The sequence below is a fragment of the Brienomyrus brachyistius genome, chromosome 10 (genome assembly GCF_023856365.1).
Source record: "Brienomyrus brachyistius isolate T26 chromosome 10, BBRACH_0.4, whole genome shotgun sequence".
NCBI lineage: Eukaryota > Metazoa > Chordata > Actinopteri > Osteoglossiformes > Mormyridae > Brienomyrus > Brienomyrus brachyistius.
In genome coordinates this window covers 21,576,110-21,584,793 of record NC_064542.1, presented here as the reverse complement: position 1 = coordinate 21,584,793, position 8,684 = coordinate 21,576,110, and positions in this window count along the sequence as shown.

Below are 8,684 nucleotides of genomic sequence, written 5' to 3'. Positions count from 1 at the left end.
CACTAATAAAAATATTAAAGAAAAACAAATTGTCTAAAGTGTCTCTGAAGTAACACATGACCCTGCTTTGGACAAGTGGATTTATTTATTTATTGTGTTTGTTATGCATTTGTAACAAAACATAACAATGGCTGACAGTTATTCCCGTAATTTAAGTTTTCTTCTTTATTTTGCTTGACAGTGTGTGTTGAGATCCACGAGGCAGCCGTCAGTGCAAACAACCAGGTACACATGGGAGATGCATTTAAAACACTGGCCCCCACGTTTCAAAAGGACTGAAGAAGACTGTTTTTGACTGAATCGTGACACATTTGCATGATCTGTATGACTAGCACGATAGTGAATATCCTTTCATTGCAACAACGGCCGCTCTTCTGGGGAAGGCCTAGGTCATGTCATCCAGCCTGGGTCAGCTGAATAATTAGTGTAGGGTTCACCACAATGGCAAAGCGCTAGATGGTGAACAATGGCACTATAGAGTTACCACACGGGTGATTGCACCCAAAAGCTCCTTTTTTTCTTAATAAGTTCAGAGTTCAAAACTCTGCCTCATGCTCTGCTTAAATATACCCCATATAGGTGTGTCTTTGCACCACACAACAGCACTGCGGGAACCTGGACACCAGAGTGTGAAGGAGAGGTGCAGAGCCAGGCAGCTGATGAAATTTCACTCTGAAGCGAAAAACAGGAATGAAATATAACAATTGCTTAATACAAGAAAGGCCGCCAAGCCTAAAGCATTGTCACTGCGGCTAGGTTTCCTCTACCGCACTAGCATTACCCTTTATCCTGCTACCTCAGCTATTGATGTTGCAAGTGCAGTTGCCGTACCAGGCAAATCAGGATTCATACTGTACACTTCCACCAGAAAATACAAGCTGAGGAATCTTGATAATCAAATTAAACTACAGTATAGCACCACCTAATATTGGCAATAATGCTAATCTTGAATGTTTCACTCGAAAAATGGACATAGTTTACCTTCAGCTGTACTGGCTTTTTGCAGACATTCGCAGTAGATACCCATGATGAAAGAGGGAGTTTCTCAATACCAAGAATGCAAAGATCATATCAGCGGTCTTGACAAGACCGGTCTTGCTAACTTGCCTCCCAAGTTCAAACTTTGGGGTGCAATGAATCAGGAGACTGGTCACATTTGGCAAAAATGCAACCAATGCATCCTTGATATTCGTGGTGGGGGAAGAATGACATCTGGGAATATCTACCGTCCTCTGTACTTCTGTTTTTCAGTATTGGAACTGGTACGTGGCAATGGAAAATAACATAAAACGGGTAGAGAGGAGCGCAAGTACAGTCGAGTGCGCATACTGGGAAGCACCCAGACTTTGGTTGTCACTTTAACTAACATTCAATTAGTTGTCATTTACATTTCCTCAGCATGCCAGACACATGACGGATAGCCCAGAATATTAGTGAAGGAGGATGATAGGCGTGATCTGATCACTCACAACAGGACTTATACTTTATAAAGTTACGTGAGTCGCTCTGGATAAGAATCCATTCATTGAGCTACGCACTCTATGGACCCCCTGCTGATCTCAACCTTCTTTTTTTTAGTAACAAAATACATAGATTAAATGTCCACGACAAACCATTTATATTACATCCATCCATCCATTTTCTGTAACCACTGGAGCCAAGCTGCCACAGGATTCATTTATATACAGTTTTGGTTAAAATATTACAATTTATAATAATAAATCTTACATTTTGCCAGTTGATCCCCAATTGATTTGTTAATTGATCCCCCATCGGTATAAGCACAATGGGGGATCAAAAGCACTCCCACCCCCACCCTGATCAGTAAGGTTTAATGTTGGCACCCCGTCCTTTGATTAGCATATTACTGATATTTCATCATTTTTAATTCCCTCTCATTTCTCTTTCGGCTCCAAAAAATAACTCAAATGGCCCACTTAGGGCCCCCCCCCCACCCATGTCAGCCTAGAGCCCCAAGAGAAGTTAGCCCGCCCCTCACTAAATTATCATATTTTCATAATTTTTCTATCCTTGGTGAGACAAAGTACTAGGCTTAACACACACATCACAGGCTAGGAAGGCAGGTCCAGCAATTCAGCTATTAATGTTTTCAGGGTCATACTGTTCTTATTGTGGTGTTTTTACTCTATTCTAAATGGAAAGCAGGTAAATCAAGAGATTTCAGAATGCACTAGAGAATCCGAGGCAGTCTAGCTAGCTTGTTGGTGTCTCTTTCACTTTATAGACTAAGCAGAACATAAGAGCAATAACCCAGTAGCACATGACAAATTTGCGATGACGCAAAGCATCTGTTAAACTACAAAGAGGGGCAGTCAGAATGACAGCATTGATTTCCCAGACAGCTCCGTCACCTGCTTCGCCTACATAATCTGTACTTCTTGCATACTCACCAACCTGTACAATTTCCAGAAGTACTGGATGGATCAACCGGAAATGTAAAAACCAAATAAATATGCTTTTACCTAAATGTTGCGAGTCCTAGATGTAATTCTGAAACCACCTACTGTAGTACTTTAGGGGTCTATTCTGCCATCAGGCGTTTAAGTGAGAAAAGGCCGTTAGACGGTTACACACTTTTGAGTCGCGCATATTCTCCCCTCATCAGTGCAGTCACACCCGGCATGCACAGCCTGAATAAGAAGCCAGGGTTTTAATTAATTCATCAAACAAGAAAAGGGGGTTAGGCCTACAGCGATTTTGGCAATAAGCAAAATGTGGAACATCTTTAACTTACATTGCGATCGTAGCTGAAATCCACAGAAACCCCTTTTATTTTGAAAATGGAAGTATAGCGGTAGCCTACATTTGGTCATTCTCCCAAACATGAGAACCCATCGACGAATGAAATACAGTATTTACATTTTATGCAGAGCAATTGACATTACCTTATTAGGTAGGCCTATATTAAAATGTCTTTCATAGCTTTGATTTAATGATCCTCAACCGTTTTCCCTAAATAGGCACAATCATTTCAGTTTTACGATCAAATAACACAAAGCTAGATACAACGTTTTTAAATCTTTCAACTTTATTTCAAGTAACCCACAATAAACAATCAATAATTATAATTATGTATGCGTTCAATTCTACAGTTGTTTTGTATTGTCAGTTGTTTTACACCACAACTAACTAACCCCAGAGGCAAAATCGACATTTTAAACGATAATATAAGTATTGAAAAAATTGTAGAAAACTGATATGTTACGAAATTAATTTGTGTGAATGACCCATACTGTGTTTAAGAACAAATCCATATACTTTGGCTTTTTCCCTTCTCCATTCAAAGTAATTCTGTAAACAAGCTAATATCCCTAACGTTAGAATATTAGTAGCTTGCACTGAAAGTTTAGAATGCAGGATTGCAAGTACATGCACTCTGGCTTACAGGATTGTGATGACTTTCTACTTTGAACATTCTTTTACTCATATTAATTGAAAGAATGATTATGATCATTTTTGCCACCGATGTAATGATAATATAATAGCATAATAATGCAAATACACCCTTTCAATTAACTTTTAATTCTTAAGAATTCTTAAGAAATTGGAATGTCAAAAAAAAAATTCTAAATAAATTAAAAATAAAAAAAGAACTACACAAACAAAAAATACACGAAATAGATTCTCAGGCTCTTAACAAAAATTGCATTATATATTAAACATCTGGCACAGCGGTATAGAGAATAATCTCCTTTACAGGCAATACCCTACCAACCCAGTTTTACTGCCCTGCTCAGTGACACAAACCATGATTGTTCACTGGACACGGCAACAGTAACAGCGAGTCAGAAGGAAATCAGACCAAAGACTGTATATAGGCTATACCTTTTCTACTCTCTATGATCAGAATAACAAAAATGGCCAGCGGACTTGAAGAATGATTGACAGAAAGACCGGAAATACTGGCATTTAGATGATTTCTTGCTACAGTGGTGGCTTAATGGTTAGGGAAGTGCACTTGTAATTGAAAGACTGCTGGTTCGAATCCCCAACCAGCAAGGTACCACCCCCAGGCACCCAATTAGCTGCCGCCTGCTACATCACGATGTCACATATGGGTTAAATTTAGAGGACACATTTCATTGTTGTGCACTCTGTGGTGTGTCAATAATGATGACTAATCACCAAATTCTACAGGATTATAAAGTCTCCCAGATAACTACAAAGTTTGTAGTAGAACATCTTATATTCATGTATGTTTTTGTGTCAGTGTTATCATTTTGATTTCTTTTTAATTGAGCTTTAATATTATTTTTTATTGTCTTTTGGAATCCAGTTTAATTTAGGTGTAGATTTTTCTGGCTACTACAAAATGTTACAATATAGTGTCATTGGCTATTTCTATGGGTCAAGTTCATTGCACGAGATGCCCAAAGATAAACAAATCATTCCTTTAGCTAAACGTTTTAAAATGTTAATGGAAGGATTTGACATTTGTTTTTATCTCAGATGGCTTTGGAACCAATATTTTTAATTGTCATTTCGTTAGTAGCTTCTATTTTATGTTTTGCATCTTTTATTTCAGCTCATGGAAATGTTTTCATTAACAATTGTAACCCTTTTCTAAGTTTTGTAAAATTCTTATTCATTCTTAAGACATAGCACACTTTATAAACATTACTTTTAAGAGCAGCTTGACCGGAGCATTGGCGCTTGAAGTATGAACAGTCCTGAGCTGCACCTGTGACCCTGAGAGCAGACAAGAGGGTAAGTGTCACGATTGACTGAAATGTTGGGGCCAGTCATTCTTATGTAAACACAGTTCGCTAGTATCAAGGCCAGGAAAAATCATTGAGGTCCGTATATCGTGCGATGGGTCGGTAATGTAATTATGATGACTGGCCTAACTAATCATCCAGTGCAATCGTTGTTTTTAGTTTAGGCGTTAGTAACTTTGAATATTGATATCTGGAATAGATATTTTGTAAATCCAAAAGAAAGCCAAGTACCAGACAGCTAGCTTCCCACAAAAAGAGACTCGACTTGAAAGACACATCAGAACGATACAGACTGAACTCAAGGAGGATCTGATATGTACAACTTACTTTATACAAATGACTCAACCATGTACAGCTGAGCAGGCAAAGAGTTTTACTGACGGTATTTTAAATGTGCTTGTCATGGATATTCATCCCCTGGGATGAAGGGTTTCAAAAATGGTTCACACTTTTGGCCCCAAATACAATCTTCCTTCAAGAACCTATTTTGCAAAATTAATGGAGAACTGGTATCGGAAAGTAAAAGAAAAGCTGAAGAACTGACTAAAGGTAAGTGACAGAATTGTATTCACAACAGACATTTGGACAACCGTAGCTACAGAGGCGTATCTGGGGGTGACCTGTCATTTCCTTGGGCAGAATTGGGAAATTAAGTCATACAGCCTCACGACGATGCCCCATGAGAGTCACACAGCTGCAAATATTGCTAAGGAGCTGCTGAAAGTTTGACATTCATCCAAAAAAAATAATCAATGTCATTGTCCATGATATCAGTGTACATGTTATTACAGCAATAAAAATTTTGGCAGAAAAGCCTAGATGGGCATCAGTACAACGTGCAGGTCACACATTGCAGTTTTTTTGATACTAAATGCACTCAAGAGCTACCCAACCATCACTGGTGTGTGGCTGCTGAATGATATCTTGTTGACCCCTAAAAAAAAAACTGGTGTGCACCATGTTGAAGGATAAGCTGCAACAAATGGATACTCCTCAACCCATGCTGGTACAAGGTGCTAGTGCCAGGTGGAATAGTATTTACCACATGTTGTGTTGGCTTCTGGAACAAAGATGGCCTGTAACTGCTACACTGTCAGACTCAACAGTCACTCAGCAAGGGAAACACCACTTGATTTGAAAACTGAACAGTGGAACATCACTGAGGAGCTGAGCCAGGCTCTTGAGCCATTTGAATGCAGCTGCTACTGTGTTTCTGAATGGACAAGGCCTTCAGAAGTCAGTACAATGTTAACAATTTTAAACTGCACCAGTCCAGTTATTTTAGACTCGTGTGGATGAATAGATCACAACCAGACAGCAAAAACCGACTCCATCCAGTCTCTGTTGTTTCTGCTCTGGATCGAAGATTCAGAAAACTTATGTTTTTTTTGTGAACTGATGAAGCATTCAGGGTCCAAACAGTTCAAATTATAGCTCTCAATGCCGAAAGGCAAGAAAGGCAGCAGGTGCCTGATAAGAGTGAACATGTAGCCTCCACTAGTGTACAAGACAATTCAGCAACTTCACACAAGGGTGCTACATCATTGCTCCACAGTGTATTGGGGCCATCAGACTCCAGCACCAGTGATGAAGAAGGGAATGAAGAGCAGCAGTTTGAGTATGCAGTGAGGAATTTGGTTCTGATATATTGTGGAGGAGAAAAGTAAGATCCATTGTTGTGGTGCGAAAGGAATAAATCAGTTTCCAGCACAGACCAAGCTGGCAAAACGCATTTCTGAAGACATTTCCGTGGGTTCCAGCTACATCTAGGCCTACACCATCACAATGTTCTGTTCTCTGCAGCAGGGAACACTGCACCAAAGTACAGGGCAAGCTTAAGTCCTGAACATGCGGATACACTTACTTTTCTTCATTCAAATTAAGTGGTCCTTTAAAGACCTAGTGGGGCCCACAGTTACACAAGAAACACTAAAGGAGGCTGAAGTATATTAATGAATAATTTTGTTTACATGTTGGTGCTAAAATTATGCATCAATATAAAACATGACAGTGTTTGTTGGTGGTCTGTCCCAAGGATATTTTTTACCTCCTCTAATGCCTCAAGTGATCTCAGAAGACTATTGATCATTAAATATAATAAGCTTCAGTAAAGACATATTAACATCTGACCTGTAGTCAGCCTGCAGTTTCACAATGTCTGTCAAATTTGCACATTTATTTCTTTGAAAAGTTGATATGCAAAGACATTGTTCATTTTTTTTTCATTCATTCATTTGATTCTGCAATTAAACGTTGGTTTTCATTACATGAAAACCACTATTTGTTTATTCAAAGACCTGGGGCCAGCTGCACAAAACACCTTAAGTTAAGGTTTCCTTAAAATGTTCACTTAAGTATTTACGTTTTTCCCCTTACCTCAGTCTCATGCTTAAGGAATGCCTCAAAGTTCCCTTAACAGTTACACAAAAGACCTTAATCAAAGAAAGGAAAGAAACGTAAGGTATTTCTGACTGTATCTTAACCGCAACATGGCGATAAATGAACAAAATGAACGCATCCTCAGAGGAGTGTCCTGCGACTGGCAGTAACCAGTGAATACGACTAATGATCAATTCATTTTACCTGACGAACGTAAAAAAAATAAATAAATCAATTTATGGTTTTATTTATATGGCTCGTGACAATTCATTATTAAATCTATTAAAAAACAATGAATATCAGAATAAAAAAACAATGTAACAATAACCCCCTAATAAGCGCTGGCAAGTTTTACCCTCGACGCCGGCAATATTAGACAAAAGTACGTTGTTTATGGAACGAATTTTCCGATGCAGAAATATGGAGACTCGTGCAAAAATGCATTCAGCATAACTGAGATACAACAATAATTCTACTTGTTCAATTTTTTCTCGACTACTTCTCTTTCCCCAGTACCATTATAAGTTAGCGCCGGTGCTTGTCGTCAACCTTTCACCAAAGTTTATTGCCATATACCCCACTCAGTAGTGCTTAGTCGAGCGTTAAGTACCTACTCATAGTGCACACAATACACCAGGGGGAACAATCCACATTTTCACTGGATAATGATGCAGTGGGGACAAAATCTGGCTTTTTAAATGTTATTTATATTTCACAGACGAATAATACGTTTCATTTCATCACTGTCATTAAACGCATATTTAGATCACGTTTTTGTTTTAATTATCGTCACGCAAATAAACAGACTATGTTCTCGTCGACATTTCTGTCAATGAAATTAACACTGGAGGCGATAACTGGTATAACGAGCAGGCGCGAGGACAAGCAAGTCTCCATGGAAACTACAGTTTTACTGCCATAAAATGTTTTTCATTGCAGTAAATCCATCCATCCATCCACCCATTTTCCAAACCGCTTATCCTACTGGGTCGCGGGGGGTCCGGAGCCTATCCCGGAAGCAAGGGGCACGAGGCAGGGAACAACCCAGGATGGGGGGCCAGCCCATCGCAGGGCACACTCACACACCATTCACTCACACATGCACACCTATGGGCAATTTAGGAACTCCAATTAGCCTCAGCATGTTTTTGGACTGTGGGGGGAAACCGGAGTACCCGGAGGAAACCCCACTACGACATGGGGAGAACATGCAAACTCCACACACATGTGACCCAGGCGGAGACTCGAACCCGTGTCCCAGAGGTGTGAGGCAACAGTGCTAACCACTGCATCACCATGCTGCCCTGCAGTAAATCCATTAAGATTTATACTTAACTAAGGAAACCTTTTAAGGAATACTTTGCAACAACCTTAAATAAATCCCTCTACTAAGGCGCAATTTAAACATAAAGAGAAAACTTAAGGTGTTTTGTGCAACCGTCCCCTGGTTAGCGTTCTTTCACTTATTTTCACACTTAAGGAGAATACTTATTTTATCTGATTACTCAGTTAATCATAAAAATAACCTATAGAAAGTATCATTTCATTTTTTTTACAATACCTGGA